The sequence below is a fragment of the Haemaphysalis longicornis genome, unplaced genomic scaffold (assembly GCF_048455015.1).
Source record: "Haemaphysalis longicornis isolate Haplotype H1 unplaced genomic scaffold, Haemaphysalis longicornis Haplotype H1 scaffold_6, whole genome shotgun sequence".
Lineage (NCBI taxonomy): Eukaryota > Metazoa > Arthropoda > Arachnida > Ixodida > Ixodidae > Haemaphysalis > Haemaphysalis longicornis.
The window spans coordinates 109,146,897-109,171,843 of record NW_027526407.1 but is presented as its reverse complement, the minus strand read 5'-3'; the positions used below and the strand labels follow the sequence as shown (position 1 = coordinate 109,171,843).

At 46.5% G+C, this 24,947-nt stretch overlaps 1 long non-coding RNA gene across 1 annotated transcript; it reads left to right on the top strand.

Moving 5' to 3' along the window:
- Nucleotides 1–11,419: 11,419 nt before the first annotated feature.
- On the top strand, nucleotides 11,420–16,006 carry LOC144141868 (uncharacterized). The gene is made up of 2 exons (XR_013316727.1): nucleotides 11,420–11,465; nucleotides 15,886–16,006. It is a non-coding gene; the product is annotated as an uncharacterized LOC144141868 (long non-coding RNA).
- The last annotated feature ends 8,941 nt before the right edge of the window (nucleotides 16,007–24,947 follow it).

Genomic DNA, 24,947 nt, shown 5'->3' with positions numbered 1-24,947 from the left:
GGCGTTCTTCGCGAAACGATGAAATGAAAAGGTCTGCTAATATGGTTCCCTGCCGAAAAAAAAGAGACCGCTCAGTAGGGATATAAAATATTTTTGAATAACTGTTCAGGTGAAACAAACTAATGAGGCCGCACACGTCCTAAGCATATAGTATCGAACAAGCGCAAGATTGGCTGTCATTAATTTGTTTCGTAGCTTGCTATCTCCGCTCTCCGTTGGTGTTGGGTGCAATATCAACAACAATATTGCTTGCTTGCTAGGTTTTTAGGTGGAAACACTCATTTCAAAAGTTTAAGCAGCGAAATATCTGCCACCATTTTAACTTTTTCGATAAAATTTTATAACATAAATTTTCCGAGACCGAGACGGATTTAAACAAGTAAGCAGCACTCCGATAGAGCAGGTCTCATTCCCAGCTTGGCGCTTCGTATTAATGGCATTTCACAAACACTTACCATTGATTTTGGGCCTGAAACGTTTTGCAAAAATCTTACATTCGAAGTATCCTATACGTAAGCTGCAAACAACTTAACTTATCCTGAACTCGCGTTTTGTACTTTTGAAAAGCCTGAAAGACATGCCAGCGTAAGTGGACAATAATTTAGAGCACTGTCCGGCCCTCTCATCATTTGAAAGCCAGGATTTTTACAGGGAAGCTTTCGATGCCCCACTTAAAGATTTTGTCGTCTACGTTAGAACGTACTACAAGAAAGCCTCGTTTACGCAAAGGGTTTCACAAAATGAGGATGATGATATGCGATGGAAGAAAAATGGCCGAAAAAATGCTACCCGTGGCCGTAATCCAACCTGGGAAGCACTATGGAGCTGACGTCTATCCGACTGCAGCATTTCGATACTTTTGTGTATGTTTTCCTGGAAATTACAACAGCTCCCCGATCGCAAATCCCACCATAAATTCTGCTGGGAAATCAGGTGGGCATCCTGGGAAATCAGGTGGGCATGGTGATCAATACTGGAAACTTACCTGGGCAACGTTTTTAAAGCTGGGAGTAGGTGGGAATAATGGCGGTAGGTTAGGTGGGCACCTCGGCTATCCTGGGCAATACTGGTGGCCTTACTGGTCAACGTGACCCACCACAACCATGCTGGCGTTAATAGTGTTGACTGATCGTCTGCGATGGGGACGCCCTTTTTTCTCCTTGGCAATGCCCACCGTCGTTTGCCGTTAAAATGCGCTAACAGTGAAGGGCGCCATGAGCGTTCGAAAAAAGCGGTATAGACATCGACAGCGCCCATGCAATTTGTTGTGAGCGGAGCATGTTTATATTCGCACGTAAATTATTCGGAAGCTTAGCCAGTGATATACCTCCAGGCCTAGAAACGAAGCTTCACTTGAGTAAGCCGACCTGCGTGCGCACAGGCGTGCATAACGCGAACTTATCTAATATATGAACTACAAGATGATATGCCGGGCTCTGCATGTATATGAAAAGATGCAACGCTACGAAGCCAGCGAGAGAACCGCCACCGTCGTTCCTAGCCGTTGTCGCCTGCAGCCCCCGTCACGCCATGAAATAGCTCATGGAACACGTACTGTTTGCTTACAGAACAGGCTCTCAACTCCTGCTGGATGTAAGTGGCACCTGACCTTACCGTTCACCGACAGCTTAGGCGTCCATGACAATGCTAGAGTTTTATTTATTTTTAACGCGTTTTGAACGGCGCGCGTCACTCGACTCAGTTGGCCGCCGGCAGGGGGGCAGCGCGACACAAGACGACGGCGGCGACGTTTCGGCGGCTCGCTCGGCTCCCACCGTCATGGCTGCGTGCAGTGGTTCTACGATTCGGTAAATGCTCAGCGGCGTGAAATTTCTGGTTACGTGATGACTATGGATTTATCTACCGGACGAACAAGTACGGCTGGTCAGTTAAGGTAAGTGAAACGTCGTTTACTAGTCCTGTGTATTTAACGGAGCACTGTTGTCGAGCCGGTGCCGGCCCTTAGGACTGGCGTTCTGTGTGTGCAACGTATCGCTCGCCTTGGTGTGCGATATCTATCATATCGGCGTTACGCAGATTTGGCATTTGACAAGCGACCTTTTCCGTCTTGTCACGTATGTTAGCAGCACTTGCTCCAAAGTTTGCGCCTTGGGTTGTGCGAAGTAGAATCATGTGTCATTAGTCAACTGACCGCACCGAAAACGCTACCGCCGTGTTCTTCGCTATGAGCCACCCAAAAAATACCACTCCCCTCCAGCCTCCAGGTTATAAAAATAATGCGTAGCTGTGTAATCGGCTGAGTACTCTCTTTAGGGGAATTGAACACTAACAAAAAAAAAAGGTAAAACGCGGGGTGTGCCTTGAATTCAGTCTAGAGGCCCCCTAGCACGCTCCGCACTATGAGTGTTTCAGTATTAATGTGTTCAATTATGAGCGTGAATAGTGTTGTGCGTCCGTCAGCCCCCTCGGGAATATGCATTTATACGAATTTTTATGCGACCACGTTGAAACATTGCGCGTATCGTGCCTCGTCTAGACGTTGGCGTGCTACGGACGGATAAACAGCGTTGTTGTAACGAGGTGGCCGCTGCCTTGCGCGTGCTGTAAAGGTCGAAACTTTTTGTAAGTGGCAATAAAATGTGCGTTTAGACTCTCCATGTCGAAAGGGGTTGGCCTTCTGGTTCTCCCATGCCCATCCAAAGTATCATATTCCCCGCGAGCCACTCCTTTCATTTCATCCCTAATTGTGAAAAGTTACCTTGCAGAAGCGCAAGTGCTTCAAAAGAGCATGCCTGTTTTATGTGCGCTGGCTTTTTCGGTAGTGATCCGCGGCCATTGCAGTTCTTCTGATAGATACAAAAAAGAAAAACAGTAGTGTCGATATTTCCGTGAATTTTACGAAACCAGGGCGGTTTAAATTGGGAGGATCCCTCAAATTCGCGCATCCCGTAGTCTAGGTGCAGATTCAGTGCGTGGAACCCCAAAACTAAAAAAGGGGTTCTCAGTTCTTTTTCATGGAAATGAATGAGCAGCTGCTAAATGTCTTGTGCATTCCATCTGGGAACGTTTTACCTTCAGACAAACTTCGCTGATATGTAAAGCCCAAGTTTTGCACCCCTGTTTACAACACTTGTGTGAACCACGACCAACTTTACATCGGACCTGCCCAGCCAGCGGCGCTCTATGGGAGCGCTTGCGCCGAGTCTCGTTTCGCGCCTGGCCGCTAGGGGCGCTTTTACGCACTGTTGCGGCGAGCGGCGGCTACGCTGTGGGAGCGTGCTCGAGTGCTAGTAGCAGCCGTCAGGCGCGGAAATTCGTGTTTAGTCACACTACAGTTAATTGATTTCGGTGAATCTGAATGCAAAAGTAGCAGTTGTATGGTGAACAACCCTGAATGAATGTTTTTTTTTTCTGATTAAGCGTGTTAAAGCGGGGCGGGGCGGGCCCTCCTGACTGGCGTTCCCGTTTTGAGATGCGTTGCGGTGCACGCGGCGCATTTAGTTTCGTGGTCTCATATGAAGTACAAGGTCCCTATACAAGCACCGAAGATGCCAGTTGCGGTCTTACACACACTTATGAGCGGCAATGATTTGGCCCCTTCTTTACGAATAAATTGAAATTTTTTGGGGAGTGCATGTGAAGTGCTACAATGACCTCCTACACAACTAATTCAATACCGATGTCATTTTAAGCTTATTTACAGGCTGCTTTTTTTACATACACAATGCCACGGTTTACGCTCATAATGCCACACTGTAGTCAGGTTTTCAGAACATTAATGAACGCTGGTATTGCACAATCTTTTTCCCTTTGGCATTCTTTTCAAGAGTTCATTTTCTTTCACAACCCTACACTTCACATGAACACTGAAGCACAGTAGTCAGACTTTCAGCTCTTTTCTGAAGTCTGGTGTTTTCGCAATCCTTTTTCCTTTGCCACTCTTGCCGTTTTCTCCGCAGCAAAATTTGTGAAAAAAGGTCGGCTGAACTTCTCCAGTATAAGCTCAACCACTGCCCTCCGTTGACTATCCGATGAGCCGTCGTGGCTGAAAAGCTTGTTTTCCCGTGCAGCTTGTAGAATCGTCTTCACAAACACCGCCATCGGTTTTTTGTAGGATATCGCAAGTTCTGCGAATGCTTGGGCCGCTCTTTCCAGTGCACAGACGAATTCCAGGAACTCAAATCTGGGATAAAATAGCCCACCCCAGTCCAAATTGAGATCACCGCAGTGGCAGGTCCAGATGAGCGAGGCGCCTTAAGCCGCTCCACGCAGAGTGAGCACTTAATGTGTTCCTCGACGGTTCTCACAAGGCAGCCTGCAATGAGGCCCAGTGTGCTGGCCTTGATAACCGGAACTGGATGGCCTAAAAAAAGTACCAATAAATTCCTTGTGAACATGAGAGGCAGGGTCAGATGTAAAGACAGCGCACCGCTGCGCGTTGCCATTTCATACCAATCGACCATATTAAAATACGATAACTGCGCAGCGAATCATGCTAGCTTCAATGTGTCACTCTCGGTCGAGCGATTAAAGCGCATAATTACATAAATCAAACACAATTGTGAAGGGAAAAAATTAAAATAAAACGAAGAGTGTTCTCAGCTTTCCTTGGGATTGTCTTTATCCATTTGTATCGAACTTCAGTGACGGGGAACTCGTGAAAGGAAACATTTGTCACCTTACCTTCTTCAGATCTACAATAAGGTACGAAACTGTATACCATCGTGCTCCTTCAAAAGAAATACTCGCTTCAGAGGATTGAATAAGCTGTATTTTTCATGTGGGGAACTTCGTGCTTCACATACAGCAGACGCAGCTTACGTGCCATGCCGCGTCTGCAGTTGCGCGTTTGCATGGCTGCGCCCGCGCGTTCGGCGGCCGCGGCCGAGGAGCACGGGCAGCGACGAACGACAGGGCTTAAGTAGCGCCACTCCACTCGGAGCGGCAAAATTTATCCCTGCGACGGCGGTGCTGGGGCTGCGCTCGCTGGGCAGGTCCGAAGTATAGTTGGTCGTGGTGTGAACAGACCACATTCCCGCATGCCTCTACACATCTTTCGAGTGGCGTAGCTTCTGAATGCGCAGAGCGTGTATATTTCAAAATAAATGTTTGCCTTATCATTTTATTTTTTGTGCTATCATTGCGGTAAATGTTACTGTTCTTACCAATAATTCTCGGAGAAAAATTAGGATCGTTTGAAATATTGATTGCTGATATTCATGCCCCGTGGTTTTTGTCAGTTACAGCATGTTTACGCTCAGCCTAATGTTGTATAGGAGTGATTTTTATAATCTACCCTACAGTGGGCAAGGCAGCCTGGTGATCTCTGCGATTCTGCATTTTGGGTGCACCAGGTTCGAGGAAAAATGACTGCATCTGGCATGTTGGTTGATAATAATCTGCATTTTGCAGGCCATTGGCGGCTTGCAGGCAGAGAAGTTGCTCTGAAGATAAAGAACGGGCACGACGTACTCCCAGTCAATGGACGAGACTTCTCGTGGGACGTCGAGTGTGTTCGGGCCTAGTAAAAAAATGGTGACCACATTGCTTTTCTGCAGTTCTGAATTGTCTTGCATTATGTGCCTTCTTCAATTTCAGTAAGCTGAATTAGCCTATTTGAGTTTAAGGATTGTTTTAAAAAGCATTTGAGTCTTAGCAGTGTTACTACTTTGCTTATAATGTTTTGACACAGATAAGGTTGACCGATCAGATGGCTAGGTAACATAACGAAGTCTAATTTCCAAATTTGCACCATCTTTGCACGCATCTAGATAAGTTATCACTGCTTTCATCATATTGCTGCCTAGAACTGTTTCAGTTTGTAATTAAACGTAACGAGGCTTGGTGTTGGCTTTTGGCTAGCGTGATGGTGTCTGCTTATTTACTTCGGTGTTTGTTCTTATGTTTTGGCACATCTTACAGCTTTTTAAGCCTGCAACACTGGTTGAGCAAAATAGTGAGCTTGATGTGCTCAATTTATTGTTAGTTTTCTTATCCTGTGAACAGTTTTGTTCCACCATGAACATGCACATAATTTAACCGCATTTTGAAGCAGAAATATAAGATGTTACAAGTGTCAAGTAAAAAAAGATGGAGGTAGTCTTGTAATAGTTGGCTTTGTCCAAAAAAATGAGGAGGAGAGCCGTCACGATACCACAGCCCGAATTGGGAGGCTAAGAGGTGTTGACGTACCTAACTAGCTTGTAATTAATATGGAGCTATAACTGCAAATTAGTTTTATGCATGACTAGGATGGCATGCACTTAATGATGGCTAAACGAAGTTATCGTTAATCTTCATGTGAGTGACCGCAAGCCTTTGAACTATAGAGAACAAGTTGCCAGTGGGTTATTCTGGATTAAGTGTTGCAGGTTCAGGTTTCACATTTTAGCTGATGGGAACTGAGGGGCTCTTGGCCATGGCACGTTTTCTTATTTTTTCAAAGCAAGGCTTCTTTGGGCTTCATAATCACCCATGGCAACTTAAATTACTAATGTGAATGTGTGCCCCCTCTCATTGAATGGTTAGTCTAGCAGCAGACATCACATCTGGAAGTGCGGTGAAGCATGGTGATGGTGATGAACAGTAAAAAAGGAAAAAAAAAACATCAGATGGCCCACCATATTTTCTTTTTTCTACCGGGCCTCTCTTCATTAATGATCTCCACGTGTGCTCTGCTGGTTCGTTATGTCAGGGTGACGTGGGCATCTAAACAAACATGCTTATTCTCATCTCAGTGCTTAGAAAGCTTTTGCTGCTTTCCAGCTCTGCACTTTTTCCTCCCCACTTGTTTGGCAGTTCCAGTTAATTAAGTACATGTGGACATAAAAAAAAAGCTTGCGAAGAATCGGACAAACATATTTGATGCTGACCACGCTGCAAGCAAATGGTTGCCAATGAGGGAGTAGAGGAAAATAACCTTTGCCGGCTGCAGGCTAGTCTCGAGAATGTGCACCTGCTTCCTGGGCTTTCTCGTAAAACAAACTGGTGGCAGATGTGCGGTGACAATAGAATATGCTACTAAGATCCACTGCACTTCTGCCCTGATAATTATTGCCTTCTGGTGCACAATGCAACAATTATTGCCCATAATAGCATTGCTTGGAGCAGCCAGCTAACCACACGGCTAACCATTTTTCTTAGGAACATACGGGGACTTTGAGTATATTGAGCCTGATCCTCATTTGTATCTGCTTTTAGCAGTTGCAGTGCCGGTGCGACCACCACCAGGTTCGCTTGCTGGAGGAAAGGTGTTGCTGAAGCTGTGGTGTCCCCTCTTCCCTTCCTCCTTGAGCCAGTTTTGAGAATGTTTGCAGCTGTAGATAGACAGGTAAGCAGAATTTTTTCCCTTGTCGTTGCTGTACACTAATGAATCATAAGGAGCCAAAAAAACAGAATTTAGACTGCAATTTAAATCTCGGCAGCACTTTTCTTTTAACTTACAACTTCAGCTGGATGCATGCACAGCACTCAAGAGCAAAGTTCTATGAACAGTTATTTCTTAGAAAATATTGGTTCTTAAAGTACAACTGCGCTTGAATTTTTGGCCATGCAAGAATGCTGTCTAATAGTCGACATGAAAAGAACGGTAGCATCAGCAACTGGTTTAAAACCTGATTGCACACAGCACAGACGGTCCAATAAATTGGGGTTTTGGTAACCGATACTGAGAACGGCAGCCGCTCCCGACAGCCTGCAGATACGTGCCGGAAGTGGCTTGTTTTACACTTTTCTTTCTATGGAAGAACAATACTTTGTCGTGGCTAATTATGTCCAGTGAAAAAGCAGTGAAAAACGTGTACAGTAAGAAGTGTAGCGTGTTCCTAACACACAAGTCGCAGTAGACAATGTGGCCTGTGTACTAGCCTTGGCGCTTCGAGTTTACGAATAGTGGCCTGATTGCAGCAGCTATTTGTAAGAGATGAATGACCTGGTTTCAATCGTGTACGCATAAAAATAACCCGCAAGAAGCAGTGATACAGCACTCCAGAGTTTTACCGTCGCACATTTCAATAGCTGTCCTGCAATAAGCTATTCTGTTAACACTGTTTTCTCAGTGGCATGTGTTTTCTCGGTTATGGCTTACTTCAAAAGCATTAAACAAAAATTTTGAGTAGAGTAGAATTTATTTTAAGAAGCAGATTTGGTTGTTGCGGATGCTGCTTGCTACATTATTGTGTACGCGTAGGCCCGGCCAGAACTGGGAGCGCTGAAGACCAGCCGCCCAGGTGGGCAGTCGTGTTTGATCAGCCATTTCATGCTCGTGGTGATGATGGCACTGATGATGATGATGGTGCTGGTACAAGACTTCCCCCCTGGTGCGCAGTGTGATAAATAGAAATGAAAGCACGTTATGGTCAATCTGCCAGTAGATACTCATAGACACTGGAATGCTGGACTACGAACTGGCTTTCATGCAGCATTTTTCTCTCATGCGCGCTGTTTGAACAGTGCAACTGTTGTAGCTGGCTGTAATGTGTGGCGCTAATGCGTTTAAAATACCCAAAAAATGCCGAGTGCTCGTGAGCGTGTGCCTCGAGTAACCGCCAACTGACCCCTGCATGCAGAGTGCCTTTAGCAAAAAAAAAAAGAAGCAAAATGTTGGAGGAGTGCCTCGGGTTGCCTAGCGACCAGCAACGCCACAGTTGATAAACACCTGCTCCATGAAACCTCGACGCAAATCGAGGAAAGCAGCGCATGCGTCGTGCATGTAAGCGCACCACTGCGCCCCAGCTGTTGTTAAGTGGCGCATGCAGTGCTCGCCAAAAGGACCACGACGATATTTTTGCATATGATGACTACTACTACCACAGTGCAAAGCATCGACGGAACATGTAAACAGACAATTTCAAACTTGTACAAACGTGTGCTGCTGGGTCTACGTTCGCGTAGAAAGAAATCCTGCAGCTTCACTATGGCTCAATCCTTGCATGGCTTAGTGCAGTGAAAGAAGCCAACTGTCGGTGAAACATTAACATTAATCAACTTAATTAGCATCCCAGACACCAGACCACGCAGCCAAATGGTTGAGAGCAAAGGAGTTCAAAGAGTTCTTTAGCAAACGATTGTCCCTCTGTGCTCTCCATTACCCTTCGAGCTGCATTAATTGATTGTATGGTGAATTCGCCGACGCTACAAAGGCGATGAGGCACGCTGTAGTGGAGCACTCCCGATTAATTTTGACCACCTGGGGATCTTTAATGTGTCCCGAAATCTTGAACATGCACGCACTTATGCTTTTCACCTCCAATTAAAAAAGTGGCCACCGCACACATTGGGCTTCATTGCAAAATTTGTTGGCACGCATACGTTGTACATTCTTTCATCACTGAGTGGTCATTCCTCTTTTGGGGTCTAACAACGACACCAAGCAAAAAAATGCTTCTAATCCACGCTTTAAAGGTGGTTGGAAAGCAAAGCTGTAAACGACACCCACAACAATTGCCCATGCCGTCACTTGAATTCACAAACGTGGTAGTGCAAAGAGTGAAACCACATATTCTGCCAGCCGTTATCTGGAATTCACGGGGGCGGCGTCCCGATTGCAGCAGTGTTGGCCACGGCCGGGCTAGAGCGCCGGACGCCGCCGCTGTATCCTGGCCGTGCGTCAGCAAAAAGAAAACGGTGACTAGCATCTTTCTAAGGGTGAGACAGCGGAACCTCGTCATTCTGATGAGCTAGCTAGGGGCTACACCACCGCACGACACAAGCGCAGACACCGAAGCAATTCGGCATGTGAGCTTAGTGATTCCCATTTATACCGTTAACTAGTTAGCTTAGTAAGGTTGAGAATTGCGAGAAAGCTGAGGGAACTTTTATAATCGCTATTTATCAGATCCTGTTGATTCTTTTGCCTTCTGTAATGCCTGTTAAAACATAACCAAATTTGTATTCAGTAATTTAGAAAACAGAGTCCCATTTGTGGCAAGCACTGCGCAAAAGGTAGCGTTTCTCTAGTGACCAGATGTCTGTAAAGGGGTCTGTACATTTTGTTTTCCTGCCCTCCAAACCAATCCTAAATGTATCTTTGGTGTATGGCCACTTAATTTTGTCGGATCTGGGTTACCCAGGAGGTGCTGTAGAGCAAGTTAGAAAAGTCGTGTGAAGGAAGCGTGCAATGTACGCGAAGCTGCACAAGAACAGGCCCAAACAACCGTCGCTAAAGCAGATGACAAAGAAGCCAACGGAATGGTTTAGCCAACGTGCCCGCCGGGGTGCACAGCTTCGAAAGCAACTCCGGCGTTCGGGGAACGCTGGGTAATAGCGCCCTTCGCCGCTCCATCTACACAGTGCTCCATGAGTGAAAAGGGCCCTCCTCCTCCTCCTCAGCCACGTTGGGAGTTTCTTGTTGCGCACTCCACGAAGAAACCGTTGGCTGGTAGAGGCAGAAAGCTTTCTTTAAAACTTGTCCGCATTTCAAAACAACTACACATAATACTTGCCGAGTTTCCAAGCATAACCAGGCATAATCTTAGTTGAACCAAAAATAAGCTAGGTGGGGCGGCCGGCTTTGCTCTTTGCCCATCTACGCGTGCCCTTGTGCTCGGCACAAGGGCACGCGTGCCCTTGTGCCGCGTGCCCTTATGCCCTTGTGCTCGGCAGCGCAACGCCTTAGCCACTGAGCCACTCGGCGGGTGTGTGTTATCTTTTGGCCTACCAAAACTTCAATAGTATAGCAGCGCAGTGGTTCGCAGCCATGACTGCCCCAGTGACCCCTTCTTGGCTTGCGAAACAGTGGGGACCCCACGATTGAGCATATGTTGATCGGTGTCATTATGTCAAACAATTTGTACTTGTATGTACAAGTCTTTGAACAGTTATATGCTGCCTTAGGTAGGCCTTTTTATCTCTTGTCATAGCTGGCATGTTGTGCGGAAAGAAGGTGTTAAAATCTGCACTATGCAGAGAAACTGAACATACATGTAATGCAGCGAGGCCACCTTTTTGCATATCAAGAAAGTTCTGGCAAAATCGAGAAAACAGTGGCAGGGGAAAAGTTTTGAAAGAGGCTTCACGGACCCCTGAAGTGCTCTCGCGGACCCCCTTGGGGTCTGCGGACCCCCATTTGAGAACCAGTCGTATAGCATGTTGCAGAGCACGACAACATTTATTTGATCAAATCTTTGGATTTATGTGACCAGTAAAGTTAGGTTACATTATTTAGCTTTCTAATAAAGTAATGTACAACCTCAACACAGGATATAGTACTTTATACCTGATTCAAAGAGCGCAAGTTGATCAGTTGGGATTTTAAAATTAATTGCTTTGTTTTCTAATTGCAAGTGCAGATTGGTCCAAATGTGGATGTGCCTGACGAAAAATGGACGTGGCTGATGCGGAACACATCCTATGGAGACTTCTGCCTCGATCTGGCAACCCTACAGAAGCGGCGGTACAGGATGGACGGGGCAGACCTTCTACAGCATGGCATGGGCGATAGAGAAGACAGCATGGTATCGGCGATAGAGAAGACAGCATCTTTCATCAATGTGGAACTTGAAAAAGTATGTGAACATCTATATTATCGTGCGCTTTTTAAAAAAATAGGTCAAGATTATATTGTCAATTCATGTAATATTTAGAGCATATAAGATGTTTCCAACTGGCTGACACGCCGGTTTTGAGTTGGTATTTTTACTGGGGAATAGGTATTAATTACAGAAAAAAAACCTGTTCCCAGCTGTTCAACTTGAGTTCAGGCTGAGGGGTAGTTTCTAGTTAAAAAATGGGAGGGGACTTCAGACATTTATGATTGTGGGAAACAACACGCTGGAAAAGAACAGGACAACAAGAAGGGGAAGAACACTAGTCCTGACTTGAACTAGTGTTTATTAGGCAACAGAAAGAATGCGCATATACATGCAACTATGCACCTGCACAGAGGGAGAAGAAAAGATGGATGCAGCTGTGCATAGGATAATGCGCTAAAAAGACAAGAAGTTGGAAGAAAAGGGGTGTGGAGAGGGGCTGACAAGTCACGTGAGCATATGGCCAACTAGCTTGGCTTTTTTTTTTGTGGGACGTAATCGAGGTCTGGCTTACGCAGTCACCTTTATAGACCATAATTGCCTGGCTCTCCCTGGGCGCGGCATTTTTCCGTGATCAGTGTGCTGCCATGCAAGCACTTTGTGGGGGAATGTGGGCACGCCAGCTGCCGCCCCCGCAGCGTGGCATCGCTCGCATCATGGACTGCATATCGTGTGTCTCGTGTGGCTTGAAAATTGCTAAGCGCCTTCCCATTTGATGTATCATGCCACAGTTAGCTTGTTCACCAGAGAGCACATTCAAGGAAAACGAGAACTAATTCTTATGCGAGGCTTGACCATGCTGCACAGACTGTGAATGCAGTGTGTGGCATGTTGTTTTCGACAAAATCATGACTTGTGTGGCTCTATTTTGTAGTGCCAGACTTCTTGATGCCCATTGTTGTACCCGGGTTATTACAGCTGCTTGCTTTCTTTTTATATCCCACCTCCAAGTCACCATGCCCTGCGTGAAATACACTATGTATGGAAGCTACCCGTTCAAGCATGACTGCGCTGCTGTTGACTGCACTAACAACCAACACAACTGCAAAGTCTTCATGCAAGAACTAACCCACAGAAATAGGCGTATAGATATCGTATGATGGTGCAAACACACAGAAGCATAAGGAAGAAAAGACAGAGCTTGCATGTTTTTTCTTCCTTCTGTCTGTGTGTTTGCACTCTTGTACGAAATGAACTTAAGCCAACTCCCCCAATTTAATACTTTACTCAAGCGTGTACATGTGTGAAGTCTGTAAATTTTCTGGAGGCTTGCAGCGCTGCGCAAATAGGTCTTCATGTTGAACCGAAAGTACTTCCTATCCAGCAGCTTGGCACGAGCAGCAAAAAAGAAAAGGTGTGGCACGCCAGTTTAGAAAGCCCGTTTATTGATCTAAATGCAGTTGCAGTCAGAAACTCAGTTTTTCTAGAAGTTAGCTGTGTTTATTTTACGAGGCCAAGGTCTGCACAAATCAACCCTTTGCTTGCGTTGCAGCACGGGTATGTGAGAAGGGCGAGTGTGCAGCTAATCCCTCGAGTATGGCAAAGTCACCTACAGCAATTGACCACAAAAGGGTAGTGCAGCAAAATAGATCCTCACAGGCCACAATTTGAGCGAGAATGATTGACAGCACGCTTGTAAATACCCAAAGTCGGCAATGAACGTCAAGGGGGTCAGTAACAGGTTTCTAGAAGAAACATGCAGCCACACTTTTTTGCTCTTTGTGCCAAACTGCTTGATTCAGTGTTTTCAGTTCAGCGTGATGACCCATTTGCACAGCACTGTGAGCCCCAGGAAAATTTATAGGGTGATTAGACTTCATGTAGGAGTAAAGCAGTGAACGACACACTTGGAGTGAAGTAAGGAAAAATACGCAAGCGATGTGTGTCTTTCTATTATGCTTCTGTGGGTTTGTCTCATTGTATATCTATACGCTTAATTCTTCAGGATATTTTTGCACTAATATTTTGTGCTTGCATTGCTTGTTAGTGCAGTCAACAGCGGCGCTGTCACACTTGAACGGATGGCCTCTGTGCATGTGAATTTCTGTCTGAGCACGGGACTTGAACGTGGGAATTAAAAAGACGGCAAGTAGCTGTAAACACCTGGGTATAGCAATGCACATTAGAAAGACTGGCACTACCAATTGTGGGCTAACGTACGGGATAGCAGAGGACCCCGGCTAGCTTCGCTAGAGAAAGTGCTACGAGCCGTACACTAGCCCTGAGGAATCCGAAGACTCGCGCACGGGTTCGGGTTCTCAGAGGCTTTATTGCCTGGCAGTTACAGGGCATATACCAGACAACATGACTGTCGCTTGTGGGGAGACAGTGGCTCCGTTTGCTCGCTCAAGCTGCGGGACCCAGACCTCGATAACGGTCATCACGGCTGCGGGAGCAGGGGAGGCATACCGTGCAACCGATCAGGGCAGAATCTCAGCAGAGTCCGTGGAACAAGCTAGGTTCCCGTCATCGGGGCATAGCCAACCGATTCCGACCAAATCGCCCAGTCCTTCCCCCGCGCCCTCGCGCACAGATTCACAGCGAGCCGGTTCGGCGCATGGCATGGGGTCACGAAGAGGTCATGGCTCACGCGATGCGCTGGCCGCCCAAAATGGCAGCTCCTGGTTCGCGAAAGCATGTGCAGGCGAGGCGTAGGGAAACACGGGTCCCCACAAAATTGAACCACACAGTTCGTGATTTTGACGAGAACGCGCAACACCTTTCATTCACGACATGCGACACTCTGGCACACTGCATCTGTGTGCAGCGTGGTCAAGCCTGGCATAAGAATTAGTTTTCCTTGAATGTGCTTTCAGGCAGTAAGCTGTGGCATGATGACACATCAAATGAAAAGGCATTTACACATTTTCACACCATATGAGACGCACAAAATGCATTCCAACGTGAGCGGTGGCATTCGGCTGGGGCAACGGCTGGTCTGCCCGCAGTACCCACAGTAAGCAGCCGGACGGTGCAGACCAAGGAGTGCCGGAATATTTTGATTTATAAAGGTTAATGTTTAAGGCTTCTACTATATTCCTAAGCATCCGATTTCTATGCTCGAAGAGCCCCTCATTATCACCGAATCGAGGTTTGCATGCACACTTTTCTTCACTGTGCGGGTAAATTTGCATACGTGTGATGTTTTATCGTCTGTGGGTGCTCTTTTCAGCAGCTCCCATATGCCCCACGTACACTGTTATGCAAGAGAGCAGTATCTGGTAAACGACACGCATTTTACAAGGCACAAAAGCACGCGTGTGCTTGACTTTGGAAGTTGTAAAACTGGCGTTATGTGGACGCTTTTTTTCACCAACGAACAAAGCCTGCCTATTTTGTTCTTAGCTGAGAAAAGGATTTGCACGCCATATCGAGACCCCACATTTTTCAGCCCATGTGCCATCTTGTGCATGTAGGGCATGACCGCACGTTTCACGAGTTCCTTTGCTGAGTTGTCTTGCCGTACATGCACAAAACGGCACGCAGGCAAAAAATGTGGGGTCCCTATATAGTATGCAACCCTTTTACTCAGCTAAGAACAAAATAGGCCGGCTTTATTTTTTTCATTGGTGAACAACAAAAAAACGTTCTCATGGTGTAAACACACGTGTGCTTGTTGCCTTGTAAAATGTGTGCCGTTTACCCATAACCGCTGTCTTGTGAAGTAGAGTACATGGGGCAGGTGGAGCCCTTCTTAAATGTAAGACTAGAAGCGCACTCGGGGACGATAAAAGATCGCACGTACACAATTTCACCTGCAACTTGCAATAAGTGTGGGTGCAAACCCTGTTTCGATGATAGCAAGGGGCACTTCGAGCTTAGAAATGGAATGGTTAGGGAGATACTAGAAGCCTTTTACGTGAACATTTAAAAAGCTGACTGCGTAAGCCACACCTTGATTACGCTCCACAAAAAAGAAGCCAAGATTGTCGGCCATATGCTCAAGTGATTTCTCAACCCCCTCTACACACGCTTTATCCTGTGTTTTCTTGTTTTTCAGTGCAATATTGTTTGCAAAGGTGCATCAATATTTTCTTCTCCCTCTGCGCATGCGCGCACCTGCATGTGTTTTTCCATTTTGCTAATACAGGTTGCGGGTCAACGCTTGTGTTAGGCCTCTTACTGTTATACTATTCCTTTCCACGCCCTGTGGTTTCAGTATGTTAATGAAAGGCAGAAAATATTTTTGGTGAGAACTATATTTCCCGTAGTTTTTTTTTTGTCAATGGTTTTCACTCGTTTATCCTTAAACCAGGCTGAGTTCATATATCAGAATAAGAAGGCAACTTAAAATGTTAATAAGAAGGAAAGAGGACGTTTTATTGCGAACAAACAAAAAATGGAAGGTCTGTGTGAGTTTCCTTGACCAGATATGTGGCCTGCCTTCTACTTTCAGAATCCCCTGGTGAAATGTGCGTCAACTATGCCCTCAAGTACCTGTGGAGGTTATTTACAGAGGCGAGCCGCCGTGAAAAGAGGGTCTGTGCACAATAAAATGAAGCTGTGGTGTGAGCGCACGGTTTCGCATTACTTTTTCCACATTAAGCAGCAAAAGTGTCCCGGCAGCCACGCATTCTATGCGCATATATTCTGTCAAGACGGCTGCCATTCCAGAAAAATTCACGACCCACTATTCTCCCTGTGACGCCTATGCCCGCTAGACGGGTATGCCGCCATCTGTACCACCATGCCCCCCAAGTGACGCCTAAGCCCGCTAGACGGGTATGCCACCATCTGTACCACCATGCCCCCCAATAGTGCCCGATAGTGCCCGCCAATGCCCGCCATTTGGCATGGCGGGGTCTCCACTACAATAATCCACTATTTTGACCGGCAGCAGCTTCCGCTATGCCCGGCGTGGCGGGATTTCGGACAGGGTCCATTAAAACCATCTTCTTCACAGCTAAAAATACACTGTCGTGGCCGTTTGGATCTGCTGCTTTGCCGTTTACTCAGGTTGCATTGTGCAAAGCTTCGCGTTGTAACTATCTTTAACTTAAGAAGGAGGCTTTGAATTTTATTAAGCGACATGCAACCTCAATCGCAGGTTTTAACTTCCTGCAATTCAATGCATTATTTCTTTGCCACAAAACACTCAAGAGTAATACAAATTTTAAGAGCCGTTTGGAGCCGTTATTGATAATTCTTAAGGGCAATTAAAAAAAACGCAGATATGTTCACTCAAGTGTTAACCAAACCGATAACGCTAGCTGAAGATGTGGGTTATGTTCGATATTGACCGGAGGCACTAATATTTCTAACTGATTATTACGTACCTGACTACTTTAAAGAGCATAGTAGTCATCCAGTACGAGATATTGGCATGAAACTACAACCCCCACACCACCTATTCCCGATTCTCAAAAATACTCACCGTAACTGTATCTTACACGCTTTCTTTGGTGAACTCCATAGGGCATGCGAATGTATACGCGAAGTTCTCTTTGTAAACCTTGACATCGCCGCAAAGGACCCCATAGGGCGCATAGGGCATTGGGTGACCGCGTTTAATTTTTAAGTAAAAACAATTCGATCAGATGCAATTGTGGCAACCACGCCTTCAGGGTCCGTCAAAAAAAGAAAAGCAATAGCAAAATATTTAGGTGCCCGCGGTAGTTGTGACATGGGCTGAGCCAATTGGGAATCCCTAATACTTTTTTAGCTCTAATGAACATAGTTGTATACGTGTTGTCTTCGGTACTGTATACAAAAGGAAATATTGATTTCGAGGTGGGAACCGTTGTAAGCTGAGAAGCCGTTTCAGCAAATGTAAAGAAATGGCTGTGGCATAGGTCAGCCAAGCATGGATATGCAAAGCAAGCGTTTGGCTTAGTCTCTTTTACAGTTGGTTTTGCTTGGTTAACCATTGATTTAGCTGTATTGCCGACCACGTCTCAAAACCATACGGTTCCGTTCAACGCTCACAGAAGGAGGTCGGGCGCACGCGGTGTTCACGGCGTTCATTCATGGTGAACGCACCGTTGCCAAGCGCGAGACGATTCACGTTGCCCGAGACGATCCAGCGCCGCATGCATTGGAGGCTGCGGGGGTTGTCGGCTGCCTCGGTGGCAGCGGCGGCGTTGACCGCCAGTCGTTCTGTACAGAATGACTGAAGACGTGTCTTTGTGCAGAGTTCCGGCCGCGGGCCTGGTGAATCACGTGATGCGCTTCGAGTGGTTTGTGTTGGGGGTGTGTCTCCGGTCAGAAGGTAACCTTGCGCATCCTCCGATAAATATCTGGACGAAAGTAGTAAATCTTTCCTTTAATAAATCCAACACTCATGTGATCATATTGCTTTCATTCTAACGCAGATCGAAGGCTTGAAACTATTTTGAGAAACCACCCATTGGTTCCGTTCCGGCCAGGCGCCTAAAGCTCAGCGAAATCACCCTTAGCGAAATTCGCCGAGGAATGCTGGCATGAAGAAACTGGCCATGCTACGCCCGCACGTCTCCTTTACTAAGGCTAAAGCATGGTATGTATTATGCGTATGTTCCCCTGACTCCCTTAAAAACGTTGCGCCGTAAGTGAAACGAAAACTTGAGGATCCAAAACAACAAAATTACCACGTGACAACAAGAGGCGTGCCAGCGTAAAAGCGTATTCTAGACCAGTATGACCGATCGAATATATAAATTAACACTAGCTAAAACAAAGACCGACTGCGGCAGCCTAAGGCGCCTCTTCCCGCTTGATGAAACGGCCGCATGTAAATCCCTCTTGAGGACCTCATTGATCGTGGGGTTTAAGGTACCTCGCAACGCCAGCGATGAGGCGCGCCGGATTAATTTTGACCACCTGGGGATCTTTAACGTGCGCTTAAATGTCGTACACATGCGTGTTTTGGCTTTTCTCCTCCATCATAAAAGCGGTCGCCGCGGCCGGGAATCGCACCCGCGTCCTCGTGTTTAGCAACACAACGCCTCAGTCAATGAAGCACCGCGGCAATGATCCTAGGAACATTCTGGAACGGCAGTTTCGCCGCTGCCATCCACTTACGGCTCACAAATGCACCTTTTTTGACCCCAGCCGAGGCTGTGCCACAGCTCCCACCCAAACTTCGTTGCACGGGGTGACGCGCCGACAGCGGGGCTGACTCAAGCCTCGTTAAACCGGACCAAACCGCCCGCGGGGGACAGGCTAAAACATGCCCGCCGCAGAGTGGCCTCATTCTTCTGCGTCGCGGCGGCTCGGCCGAATCATGCATCGGGTGAATGATCGGCCTTACGCCGGGAGGCTGCTTCACGGAAATGCCATGTACGTCCCCCTGCTGTCCCCCATCATGGCGGCTCGGTTGACTCAACCGCTTCTCTTCCCTTCATGGGATTTATATCTTCGGCTAGTGAGGATCCTGTTTGGAGCGACTGAATCTTGTCGGGGCTACAACGGCCTTCCTGGTGTATAAACCCTGCCCGGAGGCAATTATCCTTAACATTCTCCGGCAGAATTCCTTGGGGGAACTTTCGGAGGCACTCAGCGGAGAGGTGCTGTGGCCGTTGCGCGAGCCATGTAATTTTTGCCTACTCTTGTACATACTGTATATAAATGTTGGTTCAACTTTTCGTCGGCTCGAAAACTTCCTCGCTTTGCTCTGCGCCGCGTTGAAAAAGGACGGGGCATGGCAATGCCGCTACACCGGTGGCTGCGCTGGGAAGGCCAGTCGCATGAGTGGTGACGGCGTCGGGATAGTTGATTCCCACCACCGGTGACAAGCTGGGATGCGAGTCACAAAATTGGTGACTGCGGTGGGATTCCTAGTCCCAACACCGCCCACAGAGGCCAGATATTGTATAGGTGTCAGGCATTTCGCGTTCCCGAGCAAGTCTGTGGCGTCAGCTGGAGACACCCTGATGTTTTAAAAACAATAGCGTCTCCCCTGCCACTTAGTCTGTTGTTACGGAAGATTATCGCCGTTCGAATACGTATAATACGAAGTCGGCATGTATGAGGCTTTTTTTGTGGACAGGTAATATTTTGTTTGTTTAACAGCTGCTTCCCAAAATTTAACTTCTGCAAGCTTCATGCAACTGCAACTGTACAACTTTCCACCTGCGTCGGTTGTGATCGACGCTACTGCAGGCGTATTTCAGCCGTATCCGAAATCAACCATCACTCCTCTTCCGCATCATCCTCTGTGACACTTACTGTAGTGTCAAGTGCAATAAGAAGAAATAATAGTGTCACTGCTACTCAGATTGATTCAAACTATGGAGTTTAAACACGCCAAAGCTACTCTTGGGATAGAAGGAGCACCCTACCAGAGGGTACCAGGTAACTTTTAATAACCTGCGATTACTTAACATGCGCCAAAATTTCCGCCGCACAGGTGCGTTTTCGCTTTTTGTCTCAATCTGAATAGCGGGCGCCGCAACTCGTAAACCAACCCCCGTCCTGATCGGCAGTAGCACAACGCATTACACACCGAGCCGCCGTCGGTTGCTCAGATAAATACTATGGGCACATAGCCCTGTAAGATACCCTTGCGAATTTTTTACTGCTGTGTCGCTTCCTATTTTCGTGAATTTATGGCCTTGGTCGGAGTAACATTCGTAATAATTGTTCGTACATTACATATTAGCATGATTACAGAATTTCAGTTTGCAGTGATCAGGTATGTTGTGCTTCAACTTTAAAATAAAGACGAATGCTTTGAAACTTATTTAATGTAAAATATACCTGTTTTCTGGTTTCAAATAGAAATTTGTAGCAAATCAATAAAACACGACAGGAGCATAATAGCTTTCGCGATACGATATCAGAAACCTACATTAGAAACGAAAGTTTTTCACTGCTGGTTTGCACATGATCTACTCACTTGACAAAATCCAAGTGTGACCTACACTCTCTTTTCAACACCTCTTTCTCTTTAATTTAGAGTTATATTCAGCGGGAAGATTAGCCTACCGATGCTTCGGATTGCTGTCCGACCCCCAGACAGGGTGGTGTCCCAAAGAATGCAACAATAACTTGCGGAAGCGCTGGCAGCTTACTGCATGATCGCACAGTATGCACACAGTGGCGACTAATTTTGTTCACTAGTCAACCACCACAGTTTTTCGAAAAAATAGGACCTCGCTAGTGCTCCGTGCACTAAAAACGACATTATTTGTTTGTTTTTTTCACTACGGAAGTTCCCATCTGTCGGCTAAAATGAGCGCTAAGAGCAATAAATATAACTTAGGAGATCCGGCGGAAAACAACGCACTTCTCTGATGCGTGGTTAAAACATCAAAATGAAAAAAAAAGTTCAGGTGACATCCATGTTTGCATCTTACGATGTAAAGCGTGATAGTGTGACTTCGATTGCCAGGGAGCGTTTTCGAACGCAGTTTTCCTATTTCAGATCTATACTTCACGAGAACTGAAGGTAAGCGAAGAGAGAAAGACTAGCAGCGAGGGTTGTTTTGGCATGGCCCTGAATAGACAAAGGCCCTCTGCGCATGTGTGGCTTGAGATGTGAGCGTCAAAGGTTGCGGCTGCAGGGTGTTGGTCATTTTGAGCTTGACGGTGTTAATGTCAGTGTCTCAAAATGTTTATGATCTGATGTGTATGTCGAACTGAACCTTTTCGCTTTGTGCGGAAAAAAAGAGAGCGAGAGAGAGCAAGATAGATAGAGAGATAGAGAGAGTGCGAAGGTCTCTGTTACAGATAAAATAATTGAAGTTTAGGAAAAGACGGTAAAGCGATTATAATCAGCCCACGGGTGGAACGTCAAGTCTATAGTGCCGTATTCTGCAGGTACTTCTCTTGCCCTCTCACATCAGTTCGCGCTGATTTTGAGGTCACGAACTAGTAAAAGCTGACTCTCAATTAACCCCAGAAGTGGAATATGTAATGTTCGAGTGGTTGTCCCTTGAACATACCATTGCACATGGCAAGGTTGCGTGAAAGAGTGCAGATGTTTTTCCAATTTAGGCGGAGTTTTAGCTTAATGCGTGATGTTCGCACCAAACACCTTCGCCCAGAGAGATTCTTAGATACTTGGGTTTGTGTTTGCGATTCTTCGGCTTTGAGACCTCATTAAAGCAGTGGGGAAAGTGGTTTTCCTATGCGTGAGATGAGGAGACCTTCTTGGAGTGTTTCTTGAAGCGGAGTGCGGTAGTCGTGCTCGCAAGGAGCATGGTATGGGTGTTTACTTGCCTCTTTGTCGGTGCGTCATTCTCTTCCAGGCCTTTATATCCGGGTGTCCAGGAGAGGTTAACTTTTTTAATTAAGGAAGGGAGTATCTTACCAAAGCGTTTATGTATACTCTGCATGCAGAAAACACTTTCTTGCTATTTCAGAGTCTCTAATGATGTTTAAGCGTCTATTCGGTACTTCCGATTGGCGTACTGCGAAGACGTCTCCGACTTCCGTTAGATTTGTTCCTGTATGCAGAAGGGTAATGCACATACAAGCTAAGTAGTTAACTACGGCAATTACTGCCTCGTAGTAGCTTCGTAAATGCCGGAGTCGGCTTAGATTGAGGTCTCATAATTTTGGAGCTTCCTCAAATGAACTTTATCCTCTATTATCGCTTGTTATTATGTCGGTTTGGATCCGTGTTTTTGATAGAGGAGAATTATTATGTGGAGTCGCTGGATTGGTGATGTGTCGATGTCATGGCGTGCTCTCGATTCTTTTCAGAGGGGTAGCCTGTCTTACATACCATGGCCCGTCACGATTTTGTTTTCCCAGCCCATCTCTTGGTGCCAGGAGGGTGATATTGTTGATTTCTTCTAAAGTGTTATGGAGACAAAATTTGAGGGCGTCATCATCCCCATCCTATTTAGGTCGGCTGCAGGACGACGGCCCCTCCTATTGACATTCGCCGCTCTTCTCGTGTACTGTTCGAGTCCATTCTTTGTCTCCGAATGCTGTTTTATCATCCCTTCATCGAGTAATGTGCTTCCCTTCTCGATCCGTCTCTGGGAGCCCTATTTGTTCCCTTGTGGTCCACCTGTTGTTAGTTCGTCTCACGGCAAAGAAATTGCGAAGTTGAGGATTGCTTTACATGCTGTCCTGATGGTGGTGTTTTCTTGATTTTCTTCTGTGTGGGTAAATTTGTGGTACGGCAGACTGCAACACCCGGATCAGTGGCTGAGTGAGCCTCACCGTTTCTTCTTCTTTCTTTCCAGCTCTTCTCTTCAATAGGCAGTTTATTATGTAGGCAATTGGTTAAATGTTTTCTCTTTTTTGGCAATGTTGAGTTCGGCTCTGCCGCTTAACTCTAAAGCACGCCGAGAATTCATACGCGGCTGATCTCTGTACGGACATCCGTAACTGTTTTAGGATGATTGTTAACTTTGTCGCGTGGAGCCTTTGGTCGTTTGCGAAACAGAGCTTGCAGAGGGGAGGCAATTATGGTACATTAAAAAGTAGTTTGAAAATCCATGTGATGAGACCCTATTTGCTGGGTTTTCGTAGCTTATATCTCCATCGAGTTCTTGTCTGACTCCTATTACGTTTACTGTTTATTCTCGGGGGAGAGGGGGAAACGGTGAGGGAAAAACGGGGGAACTTTTGGGCGATAAGTAGGACTTAGCTATCACTCGATAAACGTGGCTGGAGATCTTTGGGTGTGGCCTTGGTTCTGTGGTGGGCACAGCCAGGCTGATAATCATGATGATGACTGGGCTTTCTTTTGCTTCGTTTCTTCTCGTAATCACCGCCTTCCTTGATTTCAGAGAGACTGGCATTAACCCTTTGTACCCTGTTTTAGTTAGGTGACCCAGTGCTAGTGCCGGCATGAGTACGGTGAGAAACACGCCGTGGTGGCTTTAGCTGTTGTGGCATTGCGCTACTAAGTCGAAGGCCGAGAGTTCAATTCCCGGCCGAGGCAGCCGTTTTCCTAATGGACGCGGAAAACTGAAACGCCCGTGTGTCGAGATTTCGGCGCAGGGTAAAGATCTCGAGGTAGTCGAAATTATTCCGGAGCCTTCCACAGCGCCGTGCCGCTTAGCTCAGGTGTAGCTTTGCCACGTGAATTACCGGAAATTAGTATTTTTTCTTGTGGTGGAAAGACACTTTGTTGTGATGGCATCAGTTGCGGGCACGGCTGGATACGTGTCGGTCGAGTATGCTATCAGCGACTGGGCGTTGAACAAAATTCATTGCGCAGGTGCGGCACCTGCTAAAAATGTGTCCTCTAATTTCTCTGCGCCGTAGTATCATTGTCCTTTACACACTTCAGCTGCCCCTGCGCCATATTACAGAATCAGGCCAGCCTTCGAATCTTCCTGCCCCAGTCGCGGCTTCCGGGTGGCAGCAGTGACGTATTTCCGTGGATGCTTGATGAGAACGGGTGATAGCGGATGGGTAGCAGGCACGGGGAAATCAAAAAATGAGCCTAATAACGGTGTTGTGTTAATAACTGTTGCCAAAGTGCCTTGAATAGACCTTTTCTATGCACTATATCTGCCGCAGCCGCAGCATTTCTTTCAAGGAGACAGCCTTATCTGAGTTGCTGTTTCCGGCGGGTGCAGCGCACTAAATATCCCGCACTAATTTCAACAAGCATTTTTGAAGTTTTCTGTTCACCGCTACACTCGTCTTTCAAGATGGTTAACATGTTCATTCGACGTTCCTAATATTTTCCATTTCAGGTTCAATACCCCCAAAAATAAATGAATACAAATACTGGCTGTAATGAAAGCAGAACTTTATTCCTTGTCCAAACAGGAAGAATAAAATATGATTGAAGCCTGAAATGCCTATTCGGTTTTCGGGAGAAAAAAATAAAAGGATATCAAAGCTGTGCAGAGCAGCTGGGAGTTTGTTGCAAAGATATACGGCCAATGGCGATGGTCACACATATTCGCGATGATCATGACGGCGAAGTTCACAAAGAACGAAGTTAGGACTCGCTGACTAAAAGCACACGGTTGAAGCCCGGGCAGTTCTGGAACCGAATCATCTGTAAGAAGAACCAAGAAACACATTAAACAGAGATAAGAATATTGCAGCACAGACATAGCATTTGTTTGATTCTTGACTAAAGATATATTCGCCCAGAACAGCGTATCCGCATAAATGTACACCCGCCCAATTTTTTACCAATATCACGGGAGCGTCGACCGTTCGGTCGATCAGCGCCGCGTGATGAAGTGATATGGCAAACTCGGCGAGAGTAGCCGCATGCGCACTCAGCAAAGGCCGCTGCTTCCGCCGTCTGCTAGGCGGTTCCAAGAGAAGACGGCCGTCCCCCATTTTTGTTATTCGCTTATCACACTCCCTCCCATACTCAAAATTTTTCTTCATGACTTTGCACGTGGCGCCAACTGAAAACAGTAATCAGCGTTGCCGAACGCAAGGTTCGTTCAGGGCAAGGTTCGTTCTGCAACGCTGATTACGCTTTTCAGTTGGCGCCACGTGCAAGGTCTTGAACCAAAAATTTGGGTATGGTAGAGAGTGTGATAAGCGAAGAACAAAAATCGGGGGCGACCGTCTGCTGTTGGAACAGCCTGGCAGACGGCGGAA